Source organism: Taudactylus pleione, unplaced genomic scaffold (assembly GCF_031769625.1).
Source record: "Taudactylus pleione unplaced genomic scaffold, aTauple2 ptg000711l, whole genome shotgun sequence".
NCBI classification, from domain to species: Eukaryota; Metazoa; Chordata; class Amphibia; order Anura; family Myobatrachidae; genus Taudactylus; species Taudactylus pleione.
This window is the reverse complement of record NW_028285113.1, coordinates 13476577-13493275: the sequence shown is the minus strand read 5'-3', so window position 1 is coordinate 13493275 and position 16699 is coordinate 13476577. Positions and strand designations below refer to the sequence as shown.

The following is a 16699-nucleotide window of genomic DNA, read 5'->3' as shown; positions in this document are numbered from 1 at the left end:
CGTCACAGAAGTGTAGATTAGGTAATCTTCCAGGGTAGGACTTGATAATGAACACACAATGTCAGATGTATAGAATAAAGGCTTCTATCATGAATATATGCGATAAAGCAGACTAAGACATGATACATATCAGCTCTGCGAATGCCAATTTAGTTTTCATTGTCAATCATTGTAGACTGACTGTTTCGGAGAATCTGTATCGCAATAGTAAATGTATAGAATTGTAAAGAATGCCCTGTCTGTGTGAAAACCCAATAGGAAGATTAAGTGGGAGAGGCCATAGGCGCGCAGAAGTCTGCACAGGGGAAGCCTCAAAGAGACCTACTCCTGCCGGGTCATGGACTACCTACCCCCCCGGGACTATTACTACTCACTGCCCGGATCACCATCGATGGTTACAATGTGCGCATGCACAGAAGCAGTTGGAGCTTTGTGCATGTGAGTTGCGGACACCACGTCCAGATGTTTGCAGCTGATAAAATACAGTTGATGGCTGGCAACTATCAAATACCTGCAATTCAATGGAAAAAGTACTTCCATCGGATTAGGAACATCTATGGTTGCTAGCCATCGGCTTCCGATGTCAGAACCTAAGTAAGTGGAATTCAGTGTAACTTTTACAGTAATCCTATAAATTCTTGTTTACCAAGATGCACAGTTACTTTCTCTTTCTTACTCTATTCCCAAATATGAATTAGGCCCTATATACTGTACATAGGCATCTTCCATCAGGTTACGGAAATGTGTATTCTGCCATTTATCACTTGGTGATGGACTGTCTACAGTGGTTCTGCCATTTATCACTTGGTGATGGACTGTCTACAGTGGTTCTGCCATTTATCACTTGGTGATGGACGGTCTACAGTGGTTCTGCCATTTATCACTTGGTGATGGACGGTCTACAGTGGTTCTGCCATTTATCACTTGCTGATGGACGGTCTACAGTGGTTCTGCCATTTATCACTTGGTGATGGACTGTCTACAGTGGTTCTGCCATTTATCACTTGGTGATGGACGGTCTACAGTGGTTCTGCCATTTATCACTTGGTGATGGACTGTCTACAGTGGTTCTGCCATTTATCACTTGGTAATGGACTGTCTACAAAGGGATAGACAGATTGCACTAAGGAAGTACTGCCTGCCTTCCAACATATATTATGAAGGTATTAGGACTGAGGCCTTGATTCAGAGCCGGACGCTCTGCCAGAGCGCTCGCTCTGAATCAGGGCGTCCTTTTTTTTTTTTATGGAGCGGCCTCCTGACCGCTCGCATTGCTGCGGGTTGCCACCCACAGCTAATGCGAACAGCCAGGATGATGGTCGCGATGATCAAGACCATCGGGCTTGCGACGAGACTCTTGTGGTAGGGTCTCGTGGCTGCAAGCCCCAGAAAGCTTTCGGCTCAAACAGAGCCAAAAGCTCTCCCACTGACATCACTTGTGATGTCAGTGGGGCCGCCCCCAAATGGTAGGCATTCTCATGGGAACGCCTCCGTCTGGGCAGCCACCACCCCCTGGCCCGCCCACCAAAGGGGGCATGCTGTCGCTCAACATCGACAGCACGCCCTCTTTGGTGCGAGACCCGGAGCGACGTATTGCCTGTCGCTATCCGGGTCTCGTGCATGCGTACGACGGAGCCGGCTCTGTCGTGCGCATGTGCTGTGGGCCACCATCGACCTGGTTGCGAGCGCTCAGCGCTTGCGACCGGGTCTGAATCAGGCCCTGAGTGTGCACTCTGTGGTGCAAAATGAGAAAGGGGTGTGGCCATGATAGAAGGGGTGTGACTATGGGAGAGCTGTACTAAGCCTGGGAAAAAGAGGAGAGAGATAAAGTACCAACCAATCACTTCCTAACTGCCGCTTTACAGGCTGTGTTTGAAAAACAACAGTTAGAAGGTGATTGGTTGGTAATTTATCATTCTCCAAGACTTAGTACATCTACCCCTGTGTCACATTGGAAGGTGTGTCACGTACCAAGACACTGCCCTCACTTGCTGCTGGTATGTGTGGCATCGAACACTTTGTGGAAATGAGTGCCGCCAAAGCGCAACAAAGTCCTGACATGCAGAACAGTGGAACAATGCCTTCTGATTGGGATGTATGGTAATATTTAACAATAGATGTCTAATAACAAACAGTTACACAACTGTTTATTAGGTGGCAAGTACGGTAATTGATATTTCAACCCTTAGAATATGACAGTCTGCAATAGAGAACACCAAGGACTGGTTCCCAGCAACACTTGCAGTGAAGAACTCTCTCCTAAGGGTTAACGCTATGGACCACAGTGGCTTCCTTTATCTTTCAGATCAAGGTCGTTCTCATAACACTCTGCTCATAACAAATATCCAGACCCCCAAATGAGAGGATGCAATGTGTCCGTACATCACAACTAAGGCACGCTGTGCTGTGATAATTGTAAAGTCTCCTGACTGTAACTTATGAATAGAAGCAGCCGGAGCTGCAGGCGGCTCTGAACGCTCAGGTCACCGCATTGTAACTCCTTCATATAAAGGCTGGACACGAGAGGCCAGAAGATGTTCTACATAAGCTGATTGAAAACCCAGCTCTGGGCCATTACCATATGAAATGTGCATCTAGTGATCTTCACAGCCCGGCATCAAAAGTCAGAACCGTGTTTCATGTTGACAGCGTACTGCGGCCGTTTCATGTCCCGCCAACACTTTAAAGCTGAACATAAATACGATTTACGCCTTAAACATTTGCGGCGTTCGGGAATCTCTTATGAGTAGTGCAGGTTTTGAATAAACTTGCGGCTTGAGTCATCAGGCCTTTGGGAAACTGGAGGCATAGACCTAAGTTCTCCGGTCACAATATAGGACCTTTAAATAGAAATGTGTGAATGGTACGAAAACAAAAAGTTGATCCTAGCATCCCGAGAGTTTCATTTTGCCAACTCATATTGGAAAATGATTGAATTACTTGAACCTAAAAACCTTGAGAACTATTCTAGCCTGGAGTAAATACCATAAATTATTTTCATATTTTTATATATATATTTTTTCTTTTGGTAGGGATTCCTGAACATGACGGTTCATGATGCTATCAACACTCGCCTGCTCTGAGCGCAGCAGATTGTGAATAGTTGATTTGCTCTTTCCTCGGTTAAATGCAAAGCTCTTAAGTGGTCCCCGGAGAGAGCATCAATATTACATGATATTTACACTTGTGCGTCTTGCGGGCACACTTTGGGGCTTTCACTCAGAAAGTCTTTAAATAGCTCTTAAATGTTGCATTTTCTTTAAGCGTTGTTAACCCTTGCAGCGCCAGCCAGCGTCAGTGACCCAGTGTCAGTGCTACGGCCTAATTCCCCTCTCCAGGGCGGGCACTACAGGACAATTCAAATAGTGTGGCTTTGACGTACAGATGTGTTCTCAAACACTACAGCTGCAGTTGTGCCAAACAGCCCTTTTCGGCATGCCAGGTCCCTCTTGACATGGCTTTTTTTTTTTTGCGTCTTTTTCCGGAGGCAAACGCGTCTTAGTTGCAAACGGATGTGACAAACGCTTCCTGAGACTGCACTGATTCATTTGATATGCGACACATTTATATCTGTGTGCAACGAATTCTGAATCTGTATAGTTGAAGTGCTGCTATGCAGCGGCCGCAACTTTTTCCACGCCAAGTTCCATTAAGCATCGTATACAGAGTCAGTCGCACACAGATATACAGGTGTCGCATATCAAATGAATCAGTGCAGTCTCAGGAAGTAGTTAGTTATTTGTGAATGAGACAGCAAAAAGATGAAAAAAAAAAAAAAACACTCAGGGTAAGCAGAGTCGCATGGGACCTCGAGGCTCACTCATGTCAGGCGTATTGAGGCTAGGGGGTTTATTTACTAAGCAGTGTTAGGAGACAGAGTGAAAAATTATTAGGTGCCAGCCAATCAGCTCCCAACTGTCATTTTTCAAACACAGCCTGTGAGATGACAGTTAGGAGCTGATTGGCTGGCACCTTATCACTTTTCACTCTGTCTCCTAACACTGCTTAGTAAATAGATCCCTAGGTGTATTAGGTCACAGCCGTAGCAAAGTACCCACAACACACATTCCAAATGCATATCTTACATATTTTATCACTAGCAACCCGCCTTTACATGGAAGCAATTTAGCATTTACGGCAATAGTCTTTTTTTTTAATCGAGGTCTTCTAAGATTGCCTTATAGAAGACATTTGTCGTTTTCCCTCCTGACGTTATGAAAAGATTTGGTTTTGACGTGACACGCACAAGGGCCACGTAAAGTTGTCCATGAGAAAAACGGTCTCTACTTAGGTCAACTCCAGCCACTAAGTGTCTGTCCCTGTGCTGTATTTATTGTCATGGCAAAGCAGGGTCTTACCGGGAACTGGACTCTGTTGAAAGTAGAGATTAGTTTTCCACATAAATGAAATAGAAAAAGCTTAAAAAAAAAAAAAGGGGGAAAACAAGTTTTGCATCAGTAAACAGGGCTCACATCAACCGGATAATACCTATCAATCTCTACATGGTATAAAATAAAGTCCATCGTTGTAATATATCTTTAATGGTTTAGGTAGCGTAAGCCAAGAAAGTGCTTGGACGTCTGTTTTTTTTAATGGACTGGCTTCACTAAAATGGTCACTGCTCAGCTCCCTTTTGTCATACATTAATGTGTCATATACACCTAAACCTTCATCAACAAATGCTCTATCGTGGGACGGCCAAAAGGTCGATCGCAAACTACCGGTAGCACGCGAAGCTCCTGCCAGTAGGTCGCGACCAAATTGCTGCAGTTTCTGGGAATGCTGGTCTCTGAAGTGATCAGAGACTAAAGAAGCCTCTGATCGCTTCAGAGGCCAGCGTTCCCAGTAATGCAGTGCGTGGGAGCGTGGGTGACGTCATCCGCGTCTCCCGCGATGTGAAGAGCCTGTGCGCCTGCTGACATCTACGCGGGAGCGCTGGCCGGGTAAGTAATGCACAGGGCACCAGTACTGGGGGGCATTACTGGAAGAACAGCATTAGGGACATTACTGGTGGAACAGCATAAGGGGCACTACTAGGTGTACTGTATAAGGGGTTCTAATATAGGGGGCACTGCATAATGGGCACAACTACAGGGGGAACTGCATAATGGGCATAACTACATGGGCACTGCATAAGGGGCTCTAATACAGAGGGCATTGCATAATGGGCTCTAATATAGGGAACATTGCATAGTGGGCACTAATACAGTGGTCATTGTATAAGGGGCACTACTGTGTCATAACGTGAATAAGTGACACTACTATGTGGTGTAATGTGAATAAGATTGTGCTGCTGTGTGTAGTAATTTGAATTGGGGATACTATGCGTGATTTCAGCAGGACAGACCCCACGTCTCTTGCTGTGAGGTCACGCCCCCTTTTTGCATACCATGCCCCCTTTTTCGGGCTTGGTAGATCACAATAGGTTTTTTGTTTTAAAAGTAGATCACAGAGTCCAGAAGTCTGGCCCCCCCTGCTCTATAGAATAGTGAAAACTGACACCTACCAGGGACTTTATTATATACTATGTATAGATTATGATTTTTTTTTTTGGATGTATAATTTTTACATCCCGTATCCAACCACTACAGAGGTGTGGCACTCTCTGGTCTTGGCAACAGCAGCAAATCGGCACCATTGGCTTCTGATGTAACACAAATCATGAGATCTTGTCCATGAACCCACACACTTCATTGGGGAAAGTCATGGGACCCATAAACAGCGATGGATTGCCGCGATCCCGCGATGCGGCTACCCGGCATCGCAGAAATCCAACATGTTGGATTTTCCCGATTTGATGATCGTGATAAAAAAATGATCACGATCGTCAAATCGCCGACATTTAATATGGAAAATGTCTGCGATCCGGTGACCGGAAACACCGGCATTTCCTATCACATCGCTGGATCGCAAAATCTGGTCTCTGATGTATGGGCACCTTCAGTCAAATTTGAGAGAAGGCAAGTGCTGTATGATCAGGTTTGTCATCCCTGAAAATCACATTTTTCTTTTTTATATATAATCTAGTGCCGAGGTTTTCAAACTCGATAGTCAAGAAACCACACATCACCCAGCAGGTGCACAGGTGTATTTTTTACTCACTGACACATTCCACAAGTGACGCTAATTATTTCACTTGTTTTTCTGTGAGGAGACCTGGAAAATATGCACTGTTTGGCACTCACCTAACGGGGCCCTTCCATCAGCGATGGATTGCCGCGATCCCGCGATGCTGCAACCCGGCATCACAGAAATCCAACATGTTGGATTTTGCCGATTGCGATCAAAAAATTATCGCGATTATCAAATCGCTGACATTTAACATGATGAATGTCTGCAATCCGGCGACGTATCGCAGAACATCGATGGTGGGCGATCGGAAGTTTCCGATGGTCGATCGGAAATTTCCAATCGCATCCCTGCATCGCGACGATCCGTCGCAGATGTATGGGCACCTTAACACAAACACCTTAATTGGGTGTAGACTGATTAATTGTAAAGCGCAACGGAATATGATGCGCTATATAAGAAATTGTTAATAAATAAATTAGTTTCACATTAAACTACTTTTGAAATACAGGTTTGAGGGTGACATGGCAACCACCATGAATGCCATACTAAATGCTCTGGATACCTCATGCAAAGACTCAATGCTAACCCACCCAGTGCGTCCACGCCAAACATTTCATGCCATTATCTCACTTGCTATAGCTGCTGCTGCCGCCATCTGATTGTACCACGGACATCGACCACTCCGAGTAACAAATTCCCCCTTCCCACTAGTGATGCCTGCCACAAGCAACCGATACACTTTTATGTACCAACACCTTTCAGCGCCAGGTCACTAAATACGTAAACATAGGAACGTATAGTATCTATACCCTGAGCACTGACTGCATTGTGGTTTTAGATTAGGTGAGTTTTCTGTTTGGGTGAGATCCAACATGACCCGTTCCATTAGGTACAAAATGCTCTGCTCCTGGACTTCCTTCTTCATTTATGACTGAAGCCACCTGTGCTGAAACACCCTTCTCATGAAATAACGACTCAACACAGGTGACTGCAATCATTAATTAGGTGGGAAGTCCTGGAGAAGAGCTTTTTGTACCTAATGGAACGGGTCATGTTGGAGGGGAGGGCATCTGTAGTCACTGATCTACAAACAAAAGTCACCATACATACCATGGCACCCATAGCACTATACTATACAATGGAAAGAGGACACTAGATTACACTCACTTGTGTATTCATGTCAAGTAAAAGGATAAATCGGATTACAAATCAGTACTTAGTACATGATTTATCCGCATCATGAATGATCAGTGAAAATAAAGTACTGCCTATACTGAAGAGGACTGACAGACGACTACAGAACTAAGATAATATGCTATGCAGAGCAGACACAGCAAAATAAGGAAGTTGTTTACAATTTAACAAACATTATTTACCTTAATGTTTTATTCATATAACCCTAACATACTCTTTAAAACTGCGCCGGGTGGCTGCAGGCGCGAGCCATAGAACCCCTAACACACAGTGGTATCCATGACCCTGTTTTTAGAATTTTTAATATAATGAGGAAATTTAGTTACAAGGTAGAGATAGAAAAAAGAAAAAAAAAGGGGGCAAACCATTTACATCGTGGCCTCTCAGCCATGGGGCATTGAGCCAGAATAAGCCCCCAAATGACCACTAGGAAACATACTGCTTTAGGCTCTCTTCTAGTCATTAGCTAAAGAAAAATACAACAGAAAACATAAAAATGTGTTCTGCATTATTTACCATTATTTAGGATTAATCTGTGCCCGCACTGCACACCTAAACCCAGGCAGGATCCTAAGTTGTCTGGTGGAGGATCTAACTGTGTATTGTAATTGGCACAAGAAGACCAGGAACTTTAGTTTTCACTAAACGTACTGATAGATTAATTGGCTTCTGACTTTGTGCCCGTGGCAGGCAAATAATTGTAAGCTCCTCTGGGGCAGGATTAGGAGGACACTGAATGAGCATTCTCTGACTGTACAGCACATCATTATTAGCTGGTGATAAATTAGGATAGTAGTAAGCAGTCATTTTACTATGGATGGTAATGTGTCCCTTGAGAGACATCTATACAAGTTTGGAGACTGGGAAAGAGTTGGATATTTTGATATAAGTTTCCATACAAAGGGTATACAAAGGGTACAGCACAGGAGAAGTCAAAAATACACAACAAACATGTAAAATACCCAGTACACACATTTACTAGATAGGAGGGACTTAAAAATGTTTATGCCCTAATTTAGGCTGATATGTATTAAAACTTTCTAAAAGAAGACAGGTGAAGAAAATGCATACAGCGGCAGCAACCAATCAGATAGTAGCTCATATCTATCAAATATGTTCTATGGGGACTGAAAAGCCCCAGGAAGGCGTTCCCAGAGCTATTAAATTAACTGCGCTGCTAAGTCCAACTACAGGATATTTGCTCGCACCCTCCAGAGGTGCGAGCAAAAATCCGACTTAAGTGCTGGCTGTGATGCTGTTCTCTGGCTTAGCGCGACGCTAATAGCCTTTCGGCCGCCATTTTGTTCGGAAAATGCCGGTGTCGAAGCCAGATAATTGGCTGAGACCGGATCGGTTTAAAATCAGATCTGCGCGACGCCATTTAGCGAATGGCAATGAGACGCCATTTTGCGACTGGCCGCCCAGCGCCATTTTAGTGAAACTTGCCACTATAAGTACATACGGCGATGCTATTATTTAGCGTTGTGCGATTACCACGCAATAGAAAGAAGTTAAAAAGTCCTCACCACATAAATACAGGCAGTCACTAAAACATATAAAATAATTCCCTGCAAAACACGCACCATAGTGTACTCCACAAAACACATAGTCGCACAACGCTAACTAGGGTCTTTTCCCAGTTCCCCAATACTTACACACTGCACACTTACATGAAAGCTTCCCTAGTATTAAAGTGTAATATTCAAGGTTTATTCAGTGATTATTAATGTTGTGTAATAAAGGTTATTTGATATCTAAGGTTTAGTACATGGTAAGCAGACAGTGTCTGGTGTTGTACTGATCCACTGTGTCTCCACAGATTTCCGGTACCATCGGTGAGAAGATTGGAACATGCGTCTGCAAACTATGGACTATAGAAAGTTAAAATATTAAAATGTACTCTGTAATGTTAGCAGCTTAGATTAGCATGCAGCGGGAAGAAGGACACAAGGGCGGTTGGAGGCTGTTTGTGTCCATTTGAAATTGTCCAATAAACTATCCTGTAACAGAAACACATTTAAGAAGAACCAATGGAATCATGCCAAACTTGTCTATTGTATTGCCAATTCCTGAAAGAGTATATATGTGTGCTCTCTGACCCCAGTCTGGAGTCTTCTTGCTGTGCTGTTGACGGAAGTTTCGAATGCTGATGCCGGTATTTGGGCCCGGAGCGTGTGCGTATATAACAACTGTACCTTGGGTCTGTATGATTTATTTGCGCTAATTGTCTTTAGATCACAGCGTGTAAGCATTTGTTTTTATGTTGAATAATAACTTTTGTGCTTTAGAACCACATTCAGTCTGAAGGCATTTATTTACTGTGCGACTCATTACGCTAAATTGCGACAATTTTAGAAGGTATAGGCAGGATTTTAGAAGGCATAGGTAGGATTGCATAGAGGTTTAAATGAGGTATCAATACCGGTTACCGTGACCCAACCATCATATTAAGGCGCGGTAACTGGCACTCTCTGACTTAAGTGGTTCTAGTCTAACTTAACAGCACGGCCAATTGTCTAACTCCGGGAAGTCCTTCCCGGGGCTATTCAGCATTGCGCCGAATTGAATCGCCCCATACAAAATGATAGCTGTAAGCTGATTGGTTGCAAAGTCACCACGAGTCTTCTTTAGAAAGTTTGATACATCTCCCCTATAGTCTGGAATAAACAAATAAAAAAATAGAAAAATCACACAAAAATGTATCCATCCACTTGCACATATTTCAATACCCCTGCAAATTCTACTATCTCGCATGTCGTTAAGCACAGCGCAAACCTTCAACAGTCGTCATCATCTCTAATGGCCATAGCGAACTTGCGTCTGCACGAACAAACTGTACCAAACTAAGAAATACACAGACTCACCCACTTTTCCAAAAGCAATTATAACATACACTCAAGAGGTGTAGAATGTGCGATGTAGCAAGTTTGCCGCAAGTGACTTTATTACGTGGTGCAAATTGGCTTACATCAACTGCCTACTATGCTTGCTGCCACAATTAAAGTATTGGTTAATTCTGCGGCATGATCTATGCTTGACATTTATCCGTAAGCAAGACTGCCAGTATTTCTGGAGGTCACATCCACCATGTTGACTGCATTTAAGTTTTAGAAGATGGAACGGACCCAGGAAACGAGGACAGTTTTAAGGCTCTTATAATGTATTAGATAGTTGGCCTTTACAAAAAAAGATTATCCAAGAGACCTTTGGAGGGGAACTCTGAAAAGACCCATAAAAATGCTCAACGTGCATCATCCTTAATTATATTACGGGCCTCTGCTTGGCTTCCATGCAATAAAACAAATGACAGTTTGGTTCTGCAGGCCACTTATCACAGAATCGGAAGAAGAACGAAGGTCTTCTCATTCCGTATAGCAAAATTCATTTCTTTAAGTAAACTTTGCTGACCTTAATTTACAATGTAAAGATGGTACTTGCTTACTTGTGTATTCATGACTACGAATGGCTGTATCTGATTAAAAATCAGGAGAGCATGACTTATGCTGTATCATGAATGATTATCAGACTTCTTATTTTGAAAACGCAGCACAGCCTACAATAGAGACCCCTCGCAGATCACTGATATCTGAATCCACTAAGACAATATTGCACTACAAACAGGAGGGGAGAGAGGAACCCAACTAATTACTTTCCTGCAAATACAGTAATGCGGTTTAACCCTTACTGTGCAACACAGTAAAAGCAACTGAATGAAATCAGTAAATAAAAGATCTTTAGAAGCAGCAGAAACCGAATCAGATATGAAATTATAAGGTATGCCTTAAAAATCTACGTGGTCATCATTGAGGCATGAGGCACGAGGCACCTCCTTCTGCCACTAACCTATTGGGGCGGTCTCAAGAATTATCATGAAGTTTGGCCCAGCCCATACAATTTCTGCTTCCATTGTATGTAGGCAACAAGTAAGCCTTAAACTACAATTCCTTGCAACATTTTTGGGTGGCGTTCAAAGACGGAAAGAAAACAAAATTGTACTCCGCTATGATGGAGCGTTCACTTGAGACACTTGGTTCCCAATATGTTTAGTACTTCATTCTCCACTTCACGCTCAGCCTTTAGAATACAAGCCAAACTAAGTAAATGGCTTGTTTCACTTAGGGAGAGCTGAAAATGAAGTGTGGGACCAATCAGAGATAACATTTCAGCAAGTTAGTAGGGCACCGACCTTACAATCAGAAGTCTATTAGAGCAAAACCAATCGTACCCCAAACTTAATTTATAATAATTCAAAGACATGTACAGAGGTTGCTGTTCCTATCCATGTCCTTACTGCATCTCCCCAAATGTAGCAAATCAATCAAACTGGTCTTAGAGAGCTGGGGGCTCTTGTTGGTTAACGAAACCAAGTCAAAAAGGTTCCATTCTGTAAGCTACCACGAACAGATATCAAAGTATTAGGTGTCAAGGTCCTGTCTCGGCACACGCACTCCGGTTAGGAGCTTATATGCATTGCTAGCTGCTGTGTCTTTGTGGGTGGGCACATTTGACGGACAGATACATGACTAGTTTGAGTCTCCTGAATGGTGCTTGCAGTCTTCGATATAGGCACCTGGGCTCATTACCTGTTACATGTGTTGTATCCGTGTTTTGTATCTAAGATACCGACCTAGTATAAAACACCTTGGTTGAATCCTGACTTTTGCTTTGTGACTGATTACTGATCCTTGCTGCCTGCCTGACCTTAGTTAGTGCCTGTTGTGGCCTCCCATATTTTGACCACGGACTTGGTACTCTAATCCATACACTGGTTTAGTATTAAAGCTCTCTTACTACCACTACGTACTACCGTTACTGATCTGCTACATGTCCTCAAAACTGGACTTTGGGCCCGATTCACTACCGTACACAACTGCGAAAGCAATAGCAATTACACACGCCGTTTAAATGCGATAGTATCCTAATTCATTGCGAACGCAATGCCATACCATACGCAGCACTACATAAGCACGCCCATCGTACCTTACACATCCGTAATGTTTAGCAAGACTGCGACACCATCGGTACAATCGAGTATGATCGCAGCCTCACGCACACTTGCACAAGGTCTGACCTCACTGAGAAATTGCTAACTTCCACGCACTAAAATACAAAACATAGCGCAATCCAATAATAGTGTAAATATATAATATATATGAGATCAATAAGGTGGCAGATGAAAATGAATAATAAAACAATTTAATGTCTAAAAAAAATATAGCATGTGAAATAACATACATCAAGCTATTCATATGTAGATAAAAATGGCAATACATTGGATAAAGAGTCCCAACAAATGTTAAATAAATAAAGTTCAATTAAACCATATGTTGTATGGTATGCACATACTTCTGTTAATTATTGTAGCAGCACACTGTAATGCTTTGATGTTATGACCTAACCTGCAGGTAGGAAGATGCCGCAAATGGTGTACAATTAGTTGCTGTAGCCTTGGTACAGGTGGTATCCCCCTATTAGCTTGGCGAATATGTGCAACTTGGTGCGATCCTGTATGGGGTCCAAATGTATCCTGTGGTCTTACAGCTGGATGTTAGGACAAGCGGACTGCTTGATAATGTGGATATTGCTTCAAAGCGTGCTATGTTGGATCAATCCGGATTATGGGTGCAATAAATGAAAGGCTAACGCGCTTCCCTGTGTCAAACAGCTTCGTCAGACGAAGGTGTTTGATACAGGGAAACGCGTTAGCCTTTTCATTTGGACCCCATACAGGCTTTTAATTTGGAACTTTTGGATTCAAACAAGGTCTTTTTAAGACTGTTCTGCCATTGAGGAAATATTTTCCTAATGTGCCCTTCTGCCACTAGCTGGAGCTCTGGAGGCTGTTACATGCTATTTTCCCAAAGATGCCCCATTCATCTCACTGCCAGGATACAATTCGGGGAAGTGGTGGGGGTGAATGGGTGAATAGCATGTACAATATTAGCTCCCAGGTTCAACTAGGGTGATACAGACTTAAAAAAACATTCTCCATAGACAAACGCAGGGGGGGTTTCCGTCTGCCTGGAAACCTCCCTCCCCAGCCCACACCATGACCACAATAGAAATAGTTGATTGTTACGAGTGCTGCATTTTCTTCTTAGTATCACAAATGAAATAATTAGCACCACCTGTAGATCTTTTTACATGTATTAGTCAGTAATAAATAACCTGTGCACCAACTAGGAGTTTTGGAAAACATGCACTGTTAGGGATGTGCTGCTATAGAGCCCAATATGTACATATATGTCCAGGGCAGTGCTAGGTTCTTCTGCTGCTCCCTCAGGTTCCCAGAATTGCTCCAATGCTCTGGAATGGTGCCCACATCTAAAATAAAAACATTCAGCTCAGGCAGGATGGCCCTAGTGCCGCATCTAATGGCTTACTGTGATCGCTGGTCCTGTATATGCTGGAATTATGACACACAATATACTTTATATGACGCATACTAAAGCTGGTTAAGTGCTAATTCTACTCTACTCATGGACTGGCCACACTCGCTGTAAAATCATGCATTTGGAAACCCCCCTCTAGAAATCCCGCGTTTGCCACTGTTCTCAAGAGTAGTTGCGCCATTGTGTCTGCTACATTAAATTAGAGCATGCAGTTTTCCAGGCAAGGTATAATTACATTTTAGGGTCAGCAGATATTAGAATACATTATTTGGAAGATGTATCAAACCTTCGAGAGAGATAAAGTGGAGAAGTTGTTCATAGCAACCAATCAGCTTGTAGCAATCATTTATCTGGCACAGTCTAAAAAAATGACAAAAGCTGATTGGTTGCTATGAACAACTTCTACACCTTCTCTCTCTCGAAGGTTTGATACATCTCCTCCTATTTCTTATAAAGTCTCCCTCAATACAATTTCTAAAGGTTACATTACCTATACAATCTCCAACAAAACAAACTCATCTTCCAAGAGATTGCCATCGGCTTAAACTACTGTCAGCGAGTCCACAGAGTAGACTCGGGTGTCTATGTACTAAGCCTTGGCGAGAGATAAAGTCATACTTACAGACATCCCCTCCCTTGAAGAAGCCCGAAGAGGAGATTCTGTGACATATTTGGGGGGCTGGGCCAGACTGCATACGTCATTAGGCCTTGAGCCTTATAGACTCCTTGCTGTTTACCGCAGATGACAGTCAGATATTCCAATATTGGGACACCAGCAAAATGCCCGATGTCACATGTGAGTGTGGTCTGTTCAAGGGGTTTGTGTAAAAGATACAGACAGTGGAAAATATGGCAGTCCATTAAAGTACACATTAATGTTTATATGGTAAGTGTAAAGCGTTTATTGCTGCCTGTTGCGCAAAAAATATAACACGTAAAGCCCTTGTTTATCTATATCATTTAAAAACTGGAAGGGGCAATGTATTACAGATTTATGAGGCAGACATAGCGAGGCAGAGATTTTTTTATTTTTATTAAATATTTATGAACAAAGACAAACAGCAGGAAGATGCCGGGAGACCGTTTAATGATAGAACGACACAACCACTATATAACATAAGTATATACAAGAAAGAAGAAAAATAAAAAGCGACTAGCAGAATACTAATCTGTCATTATGTACTGGACAAGCCCTCAAATCTTTAATGTGAAGTTCTTCTAAGTTTTATACCCCCATTGGCTTAAACAGTGTGCCTGCCGCCCGCACAACAGCCACCATATAGAGGAAGGGAAAGCAGCCCAATCATTAGGAACTAGTAGCATCACTGAGGCATGAGGCACTTAACCTCCTTGTAATCAGGCCAAATTTTGATTTTGACCTTTGTCCTTCCAACTGAAGGAAAGTTTTGGGGCCGAATTTAGCCGTGAACACCGCCAGCATGGTTTCCAGTGGCTTCGCGGGATATGTTTCAGGGGCCAATTGCTGTAATTGACGTTTATTTGCATAAAGCAAGTTGCCCTCTAGTTGAAGCTCACCCCTTAACTACTCTGCGTCCCCAAGGAAAACGAGACACAGATATAAACACTAGAATATTTCCTTCACCTATAACATTTATAAGGAAGTGGTATAATTCATGCCATTAATGGTAATCTTATATTGGTCCTAATGATAGATACGTGTACAGAGCTCAGGCTCGTGACAAGGCCTATATAACCCAAGGTGAATAATTTAGCTTTCAATGTGCAATCATTTTTCTCACACTATGTCAAGAGTGCGAAGGCCCCAGCCTACTAAACCACCTTAAGTATTAATACAAGAATTTTATTCTATAAATCTGCTTACAGTGTTTTGTATTTTCTAAAGACAAGAGGCGAGCAGGGCCCTCCTACCTTTTTGTGTCTGTTATTACCCAGTCTTGTTTTATTAGTATTTTGTTCCCAAATGTAAAGCGCAATGGAAGATATTGCGCTATATAAGTAACTTAATAATAATAATAGCCATCCCCATTACAATTTTAACAGCATTCAGTTAAAGTTACAAGTAGATTGTGTGGCTTTAACTTTGACTGCGTTATACTGTAAAACATATTGCTACTTTATAGGTGGCTACGTTTTGCAGACAGCGACGCCAAAACAAATGAACTCTATAATTTCGGGGAGTTTCACATGTAGTGATCAGCGAAATAAAACATCTATGGACAGGATAGGGGGAAAGGAACACTATGATAACGAGTTGAACTTCTAATGCAGGCCTTGCCAACCTGTGCCTCTCCAGGTGTTGTGAAACTACAAGTCCCAGCATGCTTTACCAGCTGATAGGTGGGAGGGTATGCTGGAACTTGTAGTTTCACAACAGCTGGAGAGTCACAGGTTGGCCAGTCCAGTTCTAATGGCTTTTTTGGAACACAACCTGTCGTCTTTCTGTGCGAGGAATCGTGTAAAGCTGGGTAAACACTATACAGATATATCTGCAGATGATGGTCGTTCATACACACTGAACGGCCATCATCTGCTTCTGGCTGCCGAGACCCGCGGTCTCTGCTGCACGTGAGATATATCGTCTGTCGGCTGTGTAGCATAGCGGACGCAATATGTCTGTGAACTATGTCGTTCACAGACATATCGCTGGTACACACTGGCCGACAGGCAGCAGATATATTGGCCGATCGATTGATTTGCACCCCGCAAAATGGACATCACAATACATGTCATGTATGCCAAGGCACCCCTGCACACCGCTATGGCGGTGTACGCATGTGCATACAATGAAGATGTGATCTTGTGCTCTGGATAACGATCATATAGACTATTTTCAGTTTTACAATTTTGATGCTAACAATGGAGCACTCTCAATAGGACCGCTCAGAGTCACGGTACCTGCCTATCAATAGGACTCCTCTCAGAGTCACAGTGCCCGCCTATGAATAGGATTCCTTTCAGAGTCACAGTGCCCGCCTATTAATAGGACTCCTCTCAGAGTCACAGTGCCCGCCTATTTATAGGACTCCGAGTCACAGTGCCCGCCTATTAATAGGACTCAT

The 16699-nt window shown here is 43.0% G+C and overlaps 1 protein-coding gene across 2 annotated transcripts in view; it reads right to left on the bottom strand.

Moving 5' to 3' along the window:
- Positions 1 to 16699, bottom strand: part of DDX10 (DEAD-box helicase 10) — a 294884-nt gene that overhangs the window by 137660 nt on the left and 140525 nt on the right. The window lies entirely within an intron of this gene.